Genomic DNA, 19,738 nt, shown 5'->3' with positions numbered 1-19,738 from the left:
TAAGTGCTTGTTGTTGAACCACTTGCAAAATTTGTGTTTCTAACATTTTGTTATGGGTGGCTAAAGCGTCTACTTTGTTTTCTAATTGCTTGATTTTCTCACTAGTGTGTATGTTTTGATTTAGGAAATCCTTATTTGTTTGGGCTTGGGTAGCTATTAAGTTTTACATCATTATTTCAAGGTTTGACTTCCTAGGAGCATTTGGAACAATTGTGGCAGCTTTATGATATCCTGGTGGTACAACAGGTGCTTGGTTAGGTGCATATAATGCGTTATTGTTTTTGTACGAAAAGTTTGGATGGTTCTTCCAACCTGGGTTATAGGTGTTTGAGTAGGGGTTTCCTTGAGCATAATTCACTTGGTCTATGGAGATTCCTGTCAAAAGTTGACATTCAAGGGCAACATGCCTAGGAACTCCGCATATCTTGCAGTTTGATGCTACGACAACCACGGTGGCTGCGGGTGTTATGGTCAGACTTTCTATCTTTTGAGTGATAGCATCCACCTTGGCATTGACATGGTCAAGACTTCTTATTTCGTACATATCGCCTTTCGTTGGAGGTTTCTCTACGGAGGTTCTTTCACTTCCCCATTGGAAGTGATTATGGGCCATACTTTCGATAAGTTGATAAGCCTCATTGTAGGGTTTATCCATCAGTGCGCCACTTGCACCGACGTCTATCGTTAATCTCGTGATGTGGACAAAGCCTCATCATGTCCTTGTATCTCTCCCAAGCTTCAAAAAGTGATTCGTTGTCTTTTTGTTTAAACTCGTTTATTTGGGATCTTAGCATAGCCGTCTTACTAGGTAGGAAATAGCGTGCTAAGAAAACTTTCTTCAACTCGTTCCACGTAGTGACAAAGTTGGACGGTAGAGACTGGAGCCAGGCTCTAGCTCTATCTCTTGATGAGAAAGGGAAAAGACGTAGTCTTATTGCTTCGGGGATGACACCATTCGCTTTCACCGTGTCTGCGTATTACAAAAACACTGACAAATGTAGGTTCGGATCCTCTGTGGGACTACCGGAAAATTGGTTTTGTTGTACGGCTGACAACAACGAAGGTTTTAGCTCGAAATTATTTGCCTCGATGGTAGGGGCAGCGATGCTGTTATGTGGTTCATCCTACGAAGGGATGTCATAGTACTTGAGAGGATGGTTCTGCGGTCCTTCAGCCATCTTTAGTTCTATAGCTGGTTTGGGAATAGGGATATTAGGATCGGGAAGAATGTACTTGATATGGTATTCTCGTATCCGGCGTTCTAATCTTAGATAACGCTCTGCTTCTTCGAATGGTAGCTTTAATTTATCGCCTTGAGAGCGAATACATGGCATACACTCGACAAATTAAAAAGGGAAATAGTTTTGTTTGCCTTAGTTTATACTGGGCAACATTGGAGTTACGATATCGACTAAATTAGTCTCCGGCAACGGTGCCAAAAACTTGATCACGACTTAGTATGTCTATAGGATTCGTGACTGCAAGTGCACAGTCGTATCGCATAGTTTTAAAGATTATCGAATCCAAAGGACTAATAATCGAACATACTGTTATCTAATGTTACTACGTAAATCTAAGGCTGAGGATTTCTCTAGGGGTTGAGGGACGATGAGAAGTACTACTAACTAAAATAGAACTTTAATATAAATATTTAATAGCGGGATATTGGTATATAACAAATCAAACTTCGGGGATTCGATAAATAGTTAGTGTAATCTTAAACGTCAAAATACTCTTCCGTAGAAATTATTTATTTAAAAGAATTTATCTCACACTCTCGTGTTGTTGACTCTGACTATACTCTTAAACCAGAATGTTTCACTCTTGCTATCTCATTTGAATTAAAAGTAATTTTTGGAAATAAATAAAGTCTAATTAATCCTAAAGCGCTCTCGCTGTGTTTAGAATTAATGCCTAGTTTCAGATATCCGGTTAAAACCTCAAACTCTCGTTTTTATTGACCGTAACCCTTATTCGCTTTGTACTCATGTACGAAAACAGTTTCAAATTTAGAACAAGAAACTATAACTAGAAAATAATATTTTATAAAAGTCAACACCAATTATTTACAAGTCTCGTCGCTTCGACGGTCCTTACATACCAATATCGATTGGTTTAGCCAGACATGGATTCGAGAACAAACACGCTATTATGATAATTAAACATAAGACAAGGCATAAACAATTAAAATTGCAATTAAAATAGAACCTAGAATATAGACCGTAAAACTGGAATTAATGCTGGTTCTTGAATTCAAATAATGTCGACACGCTTGACAAATCGGGTACATAGTTACAATCAAATTCAATTGCTAAAACTAAAGTCGTAATAGTCCCCGATATGGAGAATCTATCACTTTACAAGTAAATATCTGCTTAAAATGCTAACAACAAAAAATCTTGCTAAAAGTGACGGTCCGGTCTTTGAAGACCGAAGCCCTAATATATACTCCCCACTCCTTGCCTTGAAAGTAGCCTTGAAGATCTCTTAGTGGGAGCGGTTGGTTGACCGAGATAAACGGGACGTGGAGAAAAGTGTGGAAAAAATAAGGAGGAAGTGGTTGGGTGGCGGGTTCCACAATCCTACGTAGTGGGCGCCACACCTTGCTAGGTGGCGGGCGCCACTCTTGCTTGGTGGTGGGCGCCACACCTTTCATTTGGTGGTCGGCGCCACCATGTTTCATGTGGTGGATGCCAATCCTTTCATTTTGTGGTGGCCGCCACCTTGCTCTTGTGGTGGGCGCCACACCTTTCATTTGGTTCATTTTATTTCCTTTTCTTTCCTTTTTGCTCTTTTCCCGCTTTGCTTGTATAAACACTTCTTATTCGATAAATACCTGAAATAAACATAAAGTACGACATAATGCTATGGAAACACAAGTAAAAAATAAATGCAAGTCAAGTCAAATATAGGATACATTTTCGCGTTATCAGGTATCTACGAGTGTAAGACCCTAATTTTGACCCTAAGATCCCTCATGGCATCATAACATGGCATTTGCATAGCCTCAAGGATCATAAGCATCTTGGTTCCCTTTGCCTTTGGGTGGGACCTCTTGTGAGTGGTTTGAGATCACCAAGCATACTTGAATTGTATATTATTGCTTCTCTCATTTTATTTACTAACCAAAAGCACAAAAATATGTCACTAACATCTTTTGTTTGTAGCTTGAGCAGTCACAAGGTCTAAAAGCTTCTAGAAGATCCTTTGTGCAATGATATGGTCAAGAGAAGATGTAAGAAAGCATGGCAATGGTTCCCAAAGCTTTCATCCATCAAATATGACTCCCAAGTGTCTCAATTCATCATTTTGATCAAAGTAAATCAAGGGGCTTGAGGTTTGTTTCCCAAGGAAACCCTAATTCATCTGTTCATCAATTGTGCCTTGCTCATGAAGCAACCTCAACCCATGGTCAAATAAAATCAAGGGAAGTCCTTTAATTCATCATTTCATGCATATTTGAACTTATTTGAGTATCCTCAATCATCAATTCATCAAGATATGAGGTGTGAACTTGAGAAGTTGATCAGTCAATTCATCTAACTATTTTGAAATACACTGAGACCTAACTTTTTATGTGTTTGGAAAATGGAGATGACCCCAAGAGAAACAATGTTCTCAAGGACAATATGAATAACTTTCATGTTCATCAAAAATAGATTTGAAGCTTGGAAGGTCATCATCCATCCCCAAGACATTATAGGTCATTTTGACTGAAACCCTAATTTTAGGTCAACTTTCCAAGGACATAACTCATTCATTTTTCATGATTTTTAGGTGAGACCAAATTAATTGGAAAGCTTAATGTGTCTAATTCAAATTTTATGTTGAGAAAAATTGCAAAATCTCAAAAGAAATACATGTGATAATGCAAAACATTATAGGTCACTTTGGACCAAATGCATTGAAATGTGAAAAAGTCCAACTTCAAGTGCCCATAACTTCTTCATCAAAAATCAAAATGATGCAAAATGTAAGTCCAAAATGATTTTATTGAAAAGATCTACAACTTTCATGTTGAAGATTTTATAAGTTGGAGCTTGCATCATTAAAATAGAAGGGCTTGAACATTGGCCAATTTTGGAAATTTCACATATGCATGTTTTGCACCTTACACTTCAAGCTCAATTTTCATTAATTTCCAAGGCCCAAATGAAGTTTTGATCAACATGACATTTGTTCCTTATGCAATAAGATTTCCAACCATTACTCATAAGGTTGCATTTTGATTTTGGACATAGCATTTTCGAAGGCTTCAATGTAATAGTGCATTTTGTGAAAATCATTTCAAACACATTGCATGAGCTGATTACATTTATTTTGCACGTCCATTCCATCTAATTGTGATCTCATCTTGCCAAATCAAGTGTAATTGGGCCCTCCATGCGCCTGTACAGGCCCATGCATGGAGGCCCTCTTCACCCATGCAATGCTTTGTTCATGCTTCTACCTTGCCAATTGCTATATATAGGAGTGCTTGGCCTCTCATTTCTTCAACCTGAAGGCGCTTGAACCTCTGCTGAATTGAATCCACACCCTCACACCAAAGGAACTCTCTCTTTTCTCTCAAATTTTCAGATCTAGAATTCAGTTTCCTCGACTGTTTTTTCTTAGATCTAAATGTTCCTAGACCTCTTCACCTTGATCCATAGAGCTTTCTGTTTGCAAAAGAAACCAAGGATCTTGACTCAATTCCTCACAATTCAAAGGTTTTCCCCAACTGAATTTTGCTTCGAAACAGCTTGTATATGGTTCCATTTGCCTTGTTTTTGTGTGATCTGAAGTCCTCTGCACAGAGGCAACATTATTGTGCTTTCAATTTTTGAAAATCATTGAGTTCACTTGAACACCACAAAACTTCCACCTCTGATTTCTCTTTCAATAGGAATCCAGAGTGAATTTGGTTGGTATAGGAGTGATGTACATCACTCCACCTTTTGTTTGATACCTGGATCACGCGTTTTGGTTCACATTTATTTCTCTGTAATTTCTAGACTTCGCCGGAGCTGGCCGGAGAAGACGATGGCGTTGGCCACATTCTGGTTTCCAGATCAAATCAAGACCGTTCATTGCTTTGTCCAGATCTAATCTCAGCTCTCCATTTTTATGACTTTATTTAATTCGTTGTGTTTCTCATTGACTTTGGACTATGGTACGCGCGCAGCTCATTGCCATTAGATCCTCCACGTCAATTAATGAGATCCCATCCAACGCACGTGGTTTTTTCTAATTTCTGATTTAATCCATTTTATTTCTTTTATTTCATTTTACTTCAAAAATTCATATATCTCTCATTATTGGTCCAAAAAATGTGAGACCAATTTCATTATTTCTCTTTTAATTTCTAGTTTCTAAAAATGATTTTTAATATTTTTTATTTTGTCATTTGCTATTTTTTAGTAATTTTCTCTTTTCTGGTTATTTTTAATTCATTTTAAATAGTTTTTGATATTCAAAAAATACAAAAATATTTTTCCAACCTCTTTGAATGATGATAGATCTATGAAAAATATTCTCATCAATTTATTAATTAATTTGAGATTTATTTGAGATTTAAGTTCAATTAGGTTATTTTTATGCATTTTTAATTGATTAAAAATAGTTTCTGACTTTTAAAAATGCTGAAATTTTTTGTCAAACTTTGTTTGACCTTGTTGAACTTGGGATAACTCACTTGGACTTTTCAAAGTTGATTTGAAGTGAATTTGAAGTTTGACCTTTCTTTATTATTTTAATTCAAGTTTTATTTTAAATATTAAAAAATGCCAAAAAATATTTTATTTGTTTCTTGACTTCTATTTCTCATTTTGCTTCTGTTTTCTTTTGTTTGACCTTGATCTTCTCTATCTTTGGTCATAGCTTGTTGTTTATCTCATTCCATTTTATTTAATGCATTTTAATTCTTCATCTTCTTCTTTTCCTTCTCCTTCTTTTTCTTTTTTGATCAATGAGTTAAAGATTGGTGGTTAGCATTGATTAAGGAGGTTTAATCTTCCTTGATTCAAATCTAATTCATCTTGATCATGGATCAAGTGAATGGTTTTGCATTAAGGATAGATTGCTTCCTAAATCATGCAAAGGACCTAAATCAATACAAGATCATTTCTCATCTTCTTTTTGGCATGGCAAGTTGTTGGAGTTTGGTTCACTAATCAAGACCTCTAACTTGTGTTGTTGCCTACATTATTATTGACCGACCTCAGATAGTTGTGACTTCTACATAAGTCCAATTACGATTGCTTAACATAGCGCCAAATTTGCCTTATGGCACACTAACTACTAACATTAACCATTAACCATTAACATTTAATTCTTGTTCTTTACATTTATGCAATTTACTATTCTTGTACATATTATTCATTTGCTTTTCCCCTTTGCTCATTTGAGCACATGTTTATGTTAATGCAATTTTCCTTTTGCTCACTTGAGCATATAATTGTGTATATATTATTGTGCTTGTGTTTTGTTTTGATTGTTGTGGACCAAATGCAAAGAAATGGACAAATGGACTTAGTTTCTAGGACATTCCCTATGCAAAAATGGATTAAAAGGACCTTAATATTGAAGATGAATTAGAAGGACCAAACCTATAAACTCACTCTTGTCCATTCTTGATTTGCTTCATAAGACTCTTTGATGTGTGTGTGCTTTTATGCTAGGGGATCCTATGAGAACTCAACTTGAAGAATCATTGTCATGTTCATCCAAAGTGAAAGATACAAGAGACATTGGGGATCTTCTAAGAGCTTGTTTGATTATGTTGATTGCTTGAGCTTACTGTTATTTTGCTTGCATATTCCAAAGGGTGGGAGCTACTTGGATCATCAATATGATCTCAAGAGAGGAACTCCATTTGTGGTTTTGTTTCTTATCCCTCATCTCTTGTATGATTAGGACTTTATCCATTCTTCTTCTTCCCTCCACTCTAACCCAAGCCAAAACTTTTGTGCAAACATTTAATACTTGTTTTCAAACATTAGAAACCTAAGCCTTATGCTTTTGATTTTCAAACTTTCTTTTCATAACACTTATTTTGAATTGAACCTCTAAGTCAACTTTGACCATATTTTGTACATACTTTTCATTTGTAAATACCACTCATTCAAATACTTTTTTGTGGTTTCAATGGCCACTTTCTTAATCAAACTTTTCATAACCTTTAGCTATTAGGTTTGAGTTATCCTTGAGGTAGATGTAATACTCACCTATATCCTTAGTGATGGACAATGAGTCTTCCATGCTTATTATAGGGATAACCCCTCACTAGCATGTTGAAGCTATCCTCACATGGTGGATTTGTGGTTTTAGGTTGAGTTTTCTCCCTTGGATAACAAAAGACCTTAAGGCTTTTGGACCAATCAATTCACCAACTTGTTTTGAGATTTTTACCCCGAACTACGAGGTTTTGATCCTAATCTTTTTTAAGATGGTACGTAGGCAATGGGTTTATCCATCCAAACACAAAATGCAAATAATTTGTATATTCTCTTCTCATCTCTTCAATCATGTTTGCACAAACAAATGTTCACAAAATACCAACCTTACAACAAATGTGAAAAGGGCTCCCTAGGAGTACCTAGGATGTTTTGGGTGCTTAAAACATTCCCATTGCATAACCAACCCCCTTACCCAGATCTCTGACATTTTTACTAGTTTTTGTTTCGATAAAACTTTTCGGTTTTTGTTCGCTTTCTAACCATTCCTTTGGATAAATAGAAGTGCGGTGGCGACTCGACTTGTATGGTTTACCTTAGATTTAGTCAATATCTCTAATAGTAACGAATACCCCGCTATAGAAAAGTGGCGACTCTGCTGGGGAATATTTGCCTAGTGGGTTTTGCCTACTTTTCATATTTGTTATATTGTTGTGTATATTTTTTTATGACATATTTTTGTGCAATTTGGGATTACTGTATTGTATGTAATGATTGAATTGCTTGAATATTAATTCCTTGTATGCTTGGTGATATATGTGAGATGAGTTCTATACCCAAACTCGAGAGCACTTAGAATAGGAGAATGGCATAGTCTTGTTGACTTGTGTGGAGTTATTCCTTAGCAAGTTGACTTGCAAGCCTATTCACTTGGTGGAGGTCATGTTGGGATCAATAATGTCACACAAGTAGTTGTGGTTAGACATTACTCTTTCCAATATAGACCTTAGAAGCCAAGGACCTTAGTTTACCAAGCCCATCTTGGCCTATTCTTAGGATGTAGTGCGAAAGTCGTTCAAGAGAAAGATTTGATACGATTGTTACGCGATACTACACTCATAAGAGTCTCTCTTGAGAATATTTTTGGAATACGAGTAGTCGTTTATCCGATAATATCCGAAAGATGGGATGATGACTATGGGAACCTCTTGTAGAACATGTTTGGCAGGTTTCAACCCTAGTACACTCCCTTTGGGTGGTTCTTAACCGAGACTCCATGCTCGTGACTTGCAATAAACCCTTCATTCATGGTTGATCTGTTCTTGTATCCTTAATATCAATGGAACTTGGGTGTTGATAAGGTGAAACCATAATCCACCAAAATGGATGATTGATATTAAGGATGACATGATCCATCCGATGACCTTTGTTTGGTGTGCTTTGCTTGATCCTTGAGTGTGATTGTTGCATTCATGCATCCATGCACCCATTTGCATCCATATCATCAACAATGAGAAAATTTTCAAGGAACTTAAGAGGTCTATTTGCAAATTTCCAGACATGGAAAAACAAAGAAGGAATACAAAGAAGTACAGTTCCAGACAACCCGACTTAAAAGAGTTAAGGAATTTGACATCCTATGTATTAGATCCCTTGGGTTTCAAGGCTCGTTTTGGGAAGCTTCTATCTGTTCTGACTACTCAAGTGGACGAAGGATTGATGAGTGTATTGGTGCAGTTCTACGATCCCTTATACCGTTGCTTCACATTTCCGGATTTTTAGCTTTTGCCCACGCTTGAGGAGTATGCCTACCTTGTGGGTATACCTATTCTAGACCAGTTGCCGTTCAGTGGCTTAGAAAGTATTCCTACTTCTCAAGAGATAGCTGATATGTTGCATATAGATGAATCTCTGGTTCATGCTCATATGACTACCAAAGGTGGAATTCAAGGTCTGCCTTCTGAGTTCCTCATTGCTCAAGCTACTATGTATTGGAAGGCCATGAGTGAGGACGCCTTTGAGGCCATATTTGTACTTCTCATCTATGAGCTAGTGTTATTCCCCAACATCGACAAGTTTGTGGATGTGAACGCTATTAGGATTTTCTCTACTCTTAATCCCGTTCCAACTCTGTTGGGTGACACTTACTTTTCTTTGCATATGAGGAATGCAAAGGGTGGTGGTACCATTGTGTGCTGTTTGCCTCTGTTGTACAAGTGGTTTATTTCGCACTTGCCATAGACGGTCGCCTTCAAGGAGAACAAAGGATGTCTACGATGGTCCACGAGACTTATGTCTCTCACTAATGATGATATCTTTTGGTACAACCGTGTATATGATGGTGTGCAGATCATTGACTCTTGTGGTGAATTCTCCAATGTGCCTCTTCTTGGTACATGTGGTGGGATTAACTACAACCCTATTTTGGCACGTCGTCAGCTTGGGTTCCCCCTAAAGGATAAACCTAATAACATTCTGTTAGAGGGTGTGTTCTTTCAGGAGGGTAAAGATCCCCAAGGCTTGAAGGGCAGGATGGTCCGCGCTTGGCGCAAGGTCCATAGGAAAGGAAGGAAGGAGCTAGGTCCGAAGAATTGTATCACTTTGGAGCCTTATACCTCTTGGGTTAGGAGGAGAGCTTCCGAATACCTCATGCCTTATGAGTATCCAAGACCTACACCGTTGGTTGTGGTTGGGCCTTCAACCCTTCCTGACCAAGGAGTAGAGGAGTTGAGAAACGAAGAGCGTTCGCGTGCTTGGATCCGTGAACGAGAGGAGTTGCTTCAGCAAACCAAGGAGAAGGATGCTTTGATAGAGTTCTTCGAGTACCAGGTTATAGATGATCCTGATGATGCATGAACTTCTCTACTTCCTTAGTCTTCCAAATTTTGGAAGAGGAAGTATGATCGACTCGCCAAAGAGAAGGAAAACATGGAGGCAACCTACGAGAGGGAGGTGAATAGGCTTCGTGCATCTTATCTTCCTGTGTCCAAAGCTTTAGATGATTGCTTCTAGGGTTCCATAGGATGTTCATTTTCCTTCTCTCTTGTATTGAATTTGGTTACCAAGACTGTACTTCTTTGGTGTAAAATTTTTTCCAAATATTATTGATATGATATTTCCATATGTTTAATAGTTCCAATATTTGCAAATAGGACTCTAGAGTTCCTCTGATATAAAAATTAAATCATATGCATTGCATGCATCATGTGCATAAGCAGGTTTTGCTCCAGGCTTCTTATTATATGGTCTAACTCTGTGTTCTTCATTTATTTCAAAGACAAGCTGACTCACCGGTACTACACCCGAGCCAACGCATCAAGACTAATGGATCACTTGGAACAAGAGAACCGTGAGCTTAAGAAGGAAGTAGCCAGATTGACTGCCCTGATGGAGTCGTTCATGGCTGCCTAGAGCCAGTCATCTCCGACACCTTCAACTCCTCCCCAGAGGACAGTCATCTCTGAGATCGTCTCCTCAACTGTGCTTGCGGCCAACGCACACTTTGCACCAACAGCCATGCCAGCCGGATTTCCATGGGGGATGCCTCCCAATTTCATGCTTGAGGGTCCTGCACCCACCTTTTCTTCTCTGCCGACATCTAGCTCGATCCTTGCTGTTCCTCCTCTTGTCGTGCATACTATGCCCAGAGTAGACGACACCATCTATCATTCTGAGCCGTCCGAGGGCCCAGATGTCTATGAAAAGATGGATGCTATGAATGATCAATTTCTTGAGCTCTGCAAGGAATTGAAAACTCTCCGAGGAAAGGATCTTTTTGGCAAGTCTGCTGCTGAACTCTGCCTGGTTCCTAATGTGAAGATCCCTGTAAAGTTCAAGGTCCCTGACTTTGAAAAGTACAAGGGAAATACTTGCCCTCTCAGCCACCTGGTCATGTACGCCAGGAAGATGTCGACTCAGACCGACAACGACCAACTTTTCATTCACTACTTCCAGGACAATTTGTCCGGTGCTGCCCTAAGATGGTACATAGGCTTGGACAGTGCGAACATCCGATCCTTCAATGATCTTGGCGAGGCCTTCGTCAAGCAATACAAGTATAATATGTATATGGCTCCCGATAGGGATCAATTGAGAGCCATGTCCCAAAAGGACAAGGAAACTTTCAAAGAATACGCCCAAAGGTGGCGAGAGTTAGCAGCACAGATTGTGCCCCCGCTGGAGGAAAAAGAGATGACCAAGATCTTTCTGAAGACCTTGAGTTCTTTTTATTATGAGCGGATGATTGCCAGCGCTCCTTCTGACTTCACCGAGATGGTGAACATGGGGATGCGTCTGGAAGAGGGAGTCAGGGAAGGACGCTTGATCAGAGAAGAAGGCTCTTCTGCCAAACGGTATGGGACGTTTGGAAAGAAGAAAGATGGCGAGGCACATGCTGTGACCTCCCATGTTAAACCAAGAAGACCCTCAGTGAGGAGGAAGACCGTGCGTTCTGCCGGTAACCAGCATCAGGTGGCTCACATAGCACCTGTTTTCAGAGATAATCAACAATATCAGCATCACAATAATAATCAGTAACAACAACATCCGAAATATCAACAACAACAGCACCGTCCGCAACAGCAGGCCTACCAGCCTCGAAACAGTAATCAAGCTAGCACAAGCTACGAGAGGAAAAGGGTCACCTTCGATCCTATTCCTATGACATATGCAGAGTTATATCCCTCTTTGATAGAAAGGAAGTTGATTACTCCACGAGACCCACCGGCTATACCTACCAACCCTCAGTGGTGGTATAAGCCCGAATTACATTGTGTTTATCATTCCGGTGCTCCCGGACACGGCGTGGAAAACTGCTACCCACTGAAGAGCAAGGTTCAAGACCTTGTGAGATGTGGTATTCTATGTTTCGAGGACGTAGGTTCTAATGTAAAGAAGAACCCATTGCCCGAGCATGGGAAATCTGTCAACATGGTCCAGGGTTGCCCTGGTAAGTACAAGGTCAAATATGTCCGCCATATTCGACAATCTTTGGTCGAGATGCATAGATTGCTGTGTGATTACAGTCATTACGAGCACGACCACGACAGATACTTCAGAACAGAAATGTTGATGAAGATGCTGATGAAGTCAATGTAATTTCTCCAGTATTCCGGATCCCTGAGCCTGTTATTATCAAGTATGATGGTAGCAAGCAAAAGTCTTCTCCTTCTTTGACCATTAAACCAGCTGGCCCTGTGCCATATTCTTCTGAGAAAGCGGTTCCCTATCGCTACAATGCAGTAGCATTAGATAATGGGAAAGAGGTGCCCCTTCCCTATACATATGTTGTTAATATTGCCGACGTCAGTGGCCTGACCCGTAGCGGTCGTGTCTTCTCGGCTCCGCCGAAACCTCAAGCTGATGTTCGAAGGACTAATACTACTAATTATGCTGAACGCCCAGTTGGGGATGCTGTGAATGCTCCGAATCCGGCACTTGTTGCCAAACCTGCCTCTACGTTAAAAACTTCTATCTCTGTTGGCCCGAGGGGCATTGCGAAAGAAGACTGTGATGAGATGCTGAGGCTCACCAAGAGAAGTGAGTACAACGTGGTAGATCAGCTTCTATAGACGCCATCCAAGATCTCCGTACTATCCTTACTGATGAATTCAGAACCGCACCGAGAAGCTCTGCAGAAGGTGTTGGATGTGGCGTATGTGGATCATGACGTGACAATTGAATAATTCGACAATATTGTTGCAAACATCACTGCTTGTAACAACTTGAGTTTTTGTGATGCTGATCTCCCCGAGGAGGGAAGAGACCACAACTTGGCATTACACATATCTATGAGCTGCAAAGATGATGCCATGTCCAATGTGCTGGTGGACACTGGGTCATCATTGAATGTGTTGCCGAAGTCCACTCTTGCAAAATTGTCATATCAGGGGCCTCCCGTGAGGCAGAGCGGAGTGGTGGTGAAAGTTTTCGATGGGTCTCGTAAAACTGTGATTGGAGAGGTTGAACTCCCAGTCAAGATTGGACCAAGTGATTTCCTGATCACCTTTCAGGTCATGGAAATTCACCCATCGTATAGCTGTCTGTTGGGCAGACCATGGATTCACGAGGCAGGCGCCGTGACATCCACCCTACACAAGAAACTGAAGTTTGTGAAAAATAAGAAGCTAGTGGTGGTAGGGGGAGAAAAGGCTCTCCTGGTTAGCCATTTGTCTTCCTTCTCTTACATAGATGCTGAGGATGAAGTTGGAACACCGTTCCAAGCTTTATCTATTGTTGAGCCTATTAAGAAGGGAACTTCTTCATTTGCGTCCTATAAAGATGCGAAGTTGGCCATCGAGCGTGGTGCAACTGCTGGATTGGGGCAAATGATTAAGCTGGAAGACAATAAATCCCGAGCTAGCATAGGTTATTCTTCTGGTGTCTTCAACAAGCAAGGGTTGTTCAAGAGTGATGGATTTATCCACACCGGTCAAGATGAGGAAGTTGCTGCCATTGTGGAAGAGGATGTAGAGGATTCTGGCAACTTCATCATCCCTGGAGGGGTCTGCAATAATTGGGTTGCTGTTGATGTTCCAACAGTTATCCATAAGTCAAAGTAATGTTCATTGTGTTTGAAAACCCTTCTCCCATGCCAAAAGGAGGAGTGATGACATTGTTGGCTCATAAATACAATGATATTTTCATTCAATAAATTCATGTTAAATGTTTGTTTTTCCAATTATTTTCCCTTTTCGTTTTTGCATGAAATTGGTGATCACATAAAACCCTAAAAATAAGAATCAAATCAATCTTTTCATCTGCATAATGATTTGCTTTGCTTGAATTCTAAAATCTCTTTTATATCCAAAATCATTATGCAGGTTAATCAAACCCATTGAACATATTGATCCAACACCATCTCTCAACTTTGAATTCCCTTTATTTGAGGTGGAAGAAGATGATGTTGAAGAGATTCCTGACGAGATCACCCGTCTACTTGAGCATGAAGAGAAAATCATTCAGCCGCATCTTGAGAATCTGGAAACAGTCAACTTGGGGTCTGAAGATTGTGTGCGAGAAGTGAAGATTGGGGCACTCCTGGAAGAGTCTATTAAGAAGGGGTTGATTGAGTTGCTACGAGAATATTTCGACGTCTTTGCCTGGTCGTATGAAGACATGCCTGGTCTGGATACTGATATCGTGCAACACTTCCTGCCGTTGAAGCCTGAGTGCGTGCCTGTAAAGCAGAAGCTCAGAAGAACTCATCCTGATATGGCAGTGAAGATCAAAGAAGAAGATCAGAAGCAAATTGATGTAGGGTTTCTGGTGACTTCTACATATCCATAATGGGTGGCCAATATTGTGCCTGTGCATAAGAAAGATGGAAAAGTCCGAATGTGTGTGGACTATAGAGACTTGAATAAAGCTAGTCCGAAAGATGATTTCCCTTTGCCACATATTGATATGTTGGTAGATAATACAACTAATTTCAATGTATTCTCATTTATGGACGAATTTTCCGGATATAATCAGATTAAGATGGCACCCGAGGATATGGAGAAGACAACATTCATCACACCTTGGGGAACATTCTGTTATCGAGTGATGCCCTTCGGTTTGAAGAACGCTGGAGCCACGTATAAACGAGCTATGACTACCTTGTTTCATGATATGATGCACAAGGAGATCGAGGTGTATGTTGACGATATGATTGCAAAGTCAAGAACGGAAGTTGAACATGTTGAGCACTTGTTGAAGCTTTTTCAGCGTTTGAGGAAGTATAAGCTTCGTCTGAATCCTAACAAGTGTACATTTGGAGTCCGTTCCGGCAAGTTATTGGGCTTTATTGTCAGCGAAAGAGGTATTGAGGTTGATCCCGCAAAGGTCAAAGCAATACAAGAGATTGCCTGCACCCAAGACTGAGAAGCAAGTCCGAGGTTTTCTTGGCCGCTTGAATTATATTTCCAGATTCATATCCCACATGACTGCCACATGTACGTCGATATTCAAGCTCCTTCGGAAAGATCAGTCTCATGATTGGACCGAAGATTGCCAAAAGGCCTTTGACAGTATTAAAGAGTATTTGTCTGAGCCTCCAATTCTGTCTCCGCCTGTGGAAGGGAGACCGTTGATTATGTATCTGACAGTTCTTGAAGACTCAATGGGTTGTGTCCTTGGTCAGCAAGATGAGTCTGGGAAGAAAGAGTATGCTATCTACTACCTGAGTAAGAAGTTCACTGATTGTGAGTCTCGATACTCGATGCTTGAGAAGATATGCTGTGCTTTGGCTTGGGCTGCTAAGCGCTTACGCCAGTATATGTTAAATCATACGACTTGGTTGATATCCAAAATGGATCCAATCAAGTATATCTTTGAGAAGCATGCTTTAACTGGGAGGATTACCCGTTGGCAGATGTTGTTGTCTGAGTATGATATTGAGTATCGAGCTCAGGAGGCTATAAAAGGTAGTATCTTGGCTGACCACTTGGCACATCAACCAATTGAGGATTATCAATCAGTTCAATATGACTTCCCAGATGAGGAAATTCTGTATTTGAAAATGAAAGATTGCGATGAGCCTACGCTCGATGAAGGGCCAGCGCCTGGTTCCCGATGGAGCATGGTGTTTGATGGCGCTGTGAATCAATATGGAAATGGTATTGGGGCAGTGATTATTACTCCTCAGGGCACACATTTTCCTTTTACAGCAAGGTTAACTTTCAAATGCATGAATAATATGGCTGAGTATGAGGCCTGTATTATGGGATTGGAGGAATGTATTGATCTTAGGACCAAACATCTTGATGTTTATGGTGATTCGGCCCTTGTTGTTAATCAAATTAAGGGTGAATGGGAGACGAATCAGCCTGGCCTCATTCCATATAGAGATTATGCAAGGAGGATTTCAACGTTCTTTACTGAAGTTAACTTCCATCATATTCCTCGAGATGAGAATCGGATGGCAGATGCTCTTGCTACACTGGCTTCAACGATTGTGGTTAGACTTTGGAATGAAGTTCCCGATATCACTGTGATGCGTTTGGAAAGGACAACTCATGTATTTGCAATAGAGGAGGTGCAAGATGATAAGCCTTGGTATTATGATATCAAGTGCTTTCTTCAGAGCCAGACTTACCCGCCTGGGGCATCTGTGAAAGATAGAAAGACTTTGAGGAGATTGTCAGGCAGTTTCTACCTCAATGGCGAAGTGCTTTATAAGAGAAACTTTGACATGGTGCTGCTCAGATGCGTGGGTAGACATGAAGCAGACCTGTTAATGACTAAGGTCCATAAGGGTTCATTTGGTACTCATTCCAATGGACATGCCATGGCTAGAAAGATGTTAAGAGCAGGCTACTATTGACTGACAATGGAGTCTGACTGTTGCAAATATGTGAAGAAATGCCATAAGTGTCAGATTTATGCGGATAAGATTCATATTCCCCCGACACTTCTGAATGTGATTTCATCACCATGGCCTTTCTCTATGTGGGGAATTGACATGATTGGCATGATAGAGCCGAAAGCGTCCAACAGTCACAGATTCATTCTCGTAGCAATTGATTACTTCACCAAATGGGTCGAAGCGGCATCATATGCAAATGTGACCAGGCAGGTGGTTGTGAAGTTTATCAAGAATCAACTCATATGCCGTTATGGTGTGCCGGATAAGATCATTACTGACAATGGATCTAACTTGAACAACAAGATGATGAAAGAGTTGTGTAGCGAGTTCAAGATAGCACATCATAATACTTCTCCTTACAGACCCAAGATGAATGGGGCTGTTGAAGCTGCTAATAAGAATATCAAGAAGATTGTCCAGAAGATGGTTGTTACGTACAAAGATTGGCATGAGATGCTGCCATTTCTTTGCATGGATATCGTACATCTGTCCGCACTTCAACAAAGGCAACCCCTTTCTCTCGTGTTTACGGCATGGAGGCTGTGCTCCTAGTAGAGGTGGAGATCCCATCAATGAGAGTCTTGATGGAAGCCAAGTTGACTGATGCTGAATGGGTTCAGAGTCGTTATGACCAACTGAATTTGATAGAAGAGAAGAGATTGACTGCCATGTGCCATGGTCAGTTATATCAGCAAAGGATGAAAAAAGCCTTTGATAAGAAGGTTAAGCCTCGTGTGTTCCGAAACGGTGACCTTGTGCTCAAGAAAGTTTTGTCTTTCGCGCCCGATTCCAGGGGCAAGTGGACTCCAAACTATGAAGGTCCATATGTTGTGAAGAGAGCCTTTTCAGGCGGTGCTTTGATACTTACAACTATGGATGGGGAGGATTTCACTCGTCCTGTGAATTCAGATGCAGTCAAGAAATACTTCGCCTAAAAATAAAAACAGAATAGCTCGCTAAGTTGAAAACTCGAAAGGGCGGCTTAGGCAAAAATGAGCGTCTCGGTGGATTGAAAACCCGAAAGGGCGATCCAGGCAAAAGTTAGAGACATAAATAAATGAATATGTATCCCGCTAGATTGAGTACCTCACCCTGGGGCAATCTAGGCAAAAATTAGGGATTTGGCAAGTAATTGCATCCTGACAAGAGTTTGTTCTACAAACTGTCATCTGTCAGAGATTCTCGCTCAGTCATTGTCAACTGAAGCTTCAAATACATGGGATTCAGAGTTGGTGGAGAAATGGTCATTATGTTCAATGTAGCCCTTTTCCAATATATATCACCAATTTCAAATTTGTAAAGATCCATGGAATCTTGCCATTTGCAGACTACCATTCCATCAAATAAATTTGAGCCTTTATCCAATTATTTGCACTCTTATTTGTTTCTATTCAACAAATGTTTTGCATGTTTTAATTGAGAAATATCATTGTTTTAAATAAATTTTTCATAACTTGTTTTTAAATAAAGTGAACATTCACAATGATGAAAAGATACTTGGGATGTCTTCAGTGCTCTCCCAAAGATGGTATGATTCCCAACAGGGTAAGACATTTGTTCATATGCCTGGCATGCTTGTATCCTCTTCCTCTGGAGCCTTTTGTGGTTTTTCTCCCGAGCAGAGTGTTTGGTAAAGATATTTATCCCTCTTTCCTTCAGCAGAGTAGTGATTCTTCCTCCTCGGCAGATGTGATCTATTTGGTAGTGGTGACCTTGGAGACTTCTGATTGGTGGTTGTTCCCCACAAAGATCCATCCTCCCCTTTGATAAATTCCCTAGTAGAGTTGCTTCTACAGCGGATTTTATCTGTGCGATGATCCTGTCCCCAGCTAGAATGACTGATGTTCATTTCCCCTGCAGAGATCTTTGTTTCCTGGTATCTCTTGCCCCCATCAGATTGGATGTTCTCCACTAGGCCTGGCTTTCTCTCTTGAGATGTAGTACCAGATGTTCGTTCATCATTCGTTGGACCTGTTTGTGTTAGAAATGTCTGTTTTGTCAGCATTCATCATATATAAACCACACATATATGCATATAATTTTTTACATTAAGATATTCATGTTGCATTCTTTGCCATATATCTTTGTTTGTTATCTCCTTCTAGCTGGTAATATATCTCCCCAAGCAGATGTTTGTGTTTGATCTCTCCATGTAGAGTCAGCCCCATAAGCAGAAAGTGTTTATCCTTTCTTCCATATTCCCCACTGAGTTATGTCCTCATGGATGATTGTTATTTCAGTTTCCTCCCAAAATATATATTGGGATGGGATTACTCCCCTAAGTTATATCCTCATAGGGATGAGTCTTGTTTTATTGCGCCTCTCTAGTTTGACCCTAGATCGGCTTCTTGAGTTGTCCTTGCGCTTCCCCGAGGTTTAAATGAATGATTGCTCAGTAACCAACAATTATCCATCTTTTCCCCGACGGAGTCTGTGGTTTTCTACCCTTATACCGGTAGTTGTAAACCCTATATTTTATCCCCTTGCAGAGTTAACCTTATTTTGTTCATCCTAAACGATGACGGTTACTCTTCCGTGGTTTTCTACCCAGTATCTGGTAGATGTAAGCCCCTCTTTGATGGTTATCTTTATCCAATATTCGGTATTGATATTCCTTCGTCTTTCGAGTATATCTCCCAGTAACCGGTGATATATCTCCCAGATCATTGCCTTTGTCAATGTATCCCCAGCGGGTCATCTTTCATTTGCCTTTTGTCGGCAATGATCATTTCTCCCTTTGTTTGATCATCATTATATACCTAGTATTTGGTATCCCGATGCCCTTTTTCTTCAGTCGATTTATCCTTCATTAACCCATTAACCGGTTGTGGATAATCTTCCATGCGAGTATGTTATCTATGTTCTGACGGTAATAGATAATATATCTCATGCACTCTTTGGTCGAAGTCTTTTGCTCTTCCCCAGTCGAGTAAGATTCATATCCCCTTTTGTGGAATCGAATGCCCATCCTGTAATCGAGTATGCTTTTTAGCCCTCTTTTGGATGATAAGTGTCTTGGAAGTATTCCCCCAATTCACGCTTGGTCGGTCACCTATTATATGCCCAGTAACCGGTATCCCTGGTGTTCCTTCCTCTCTGCTCCCTATTATGACTTTTTGTCCCCTGTGGAGTCAGATTTCCTGAGTTGAAATATACCTTTTTTAGGTTTTCCTCAGATGATTTTGGATGTTTGATATCTCTCACCCTTATACCGGTCTTAGATATTCATTCTCCCCGA

The 19,738-nt window shown here is 40.2% G+C and overlaps 1 non-coding gene across 1 annotated transcript; it reads left to right on the top strand.

Annotated features, from left to right (window-relative positions):
- Positions 1-687: 687 nt before the first annotated feature.
- LOC127109484 (small nucleolar RNA R71) lies at positions 688-794 on the top strand. The gene has a single exon (XR_007796763.1). It is a non-coding gene; the product is annotated as a small nucleolar RNA R71 (small nucleolar RNA).
- The last annotated feature ends 18,944 nt before the right edge of the window (positions 795-19,738 follow it).

The sequence above is a fragment of the Lathyrus oleraceus genome, chromosome 7 (genome assembly GCF_024323335.1).
Source record: "Lathyrus oleraceus cultivar Zhongwan6 chromosome 7, CAAS_Psat_ZW6_1.0, whole genome shotgun sequence".
In the NCBI taxonomy this organism is placed as follows: domain Eukaryota; kingdom Viridiplantae; phylum Streptophyta; class Magnoliopsida; order Fabales; family Fabaceae; genus Lathyrus; species Lathyrus oleraceus.
Note: the sequence above shows the minus strand (reverse complement) of the source record. Positions and strands in the feature narration are given on the sequence as shown.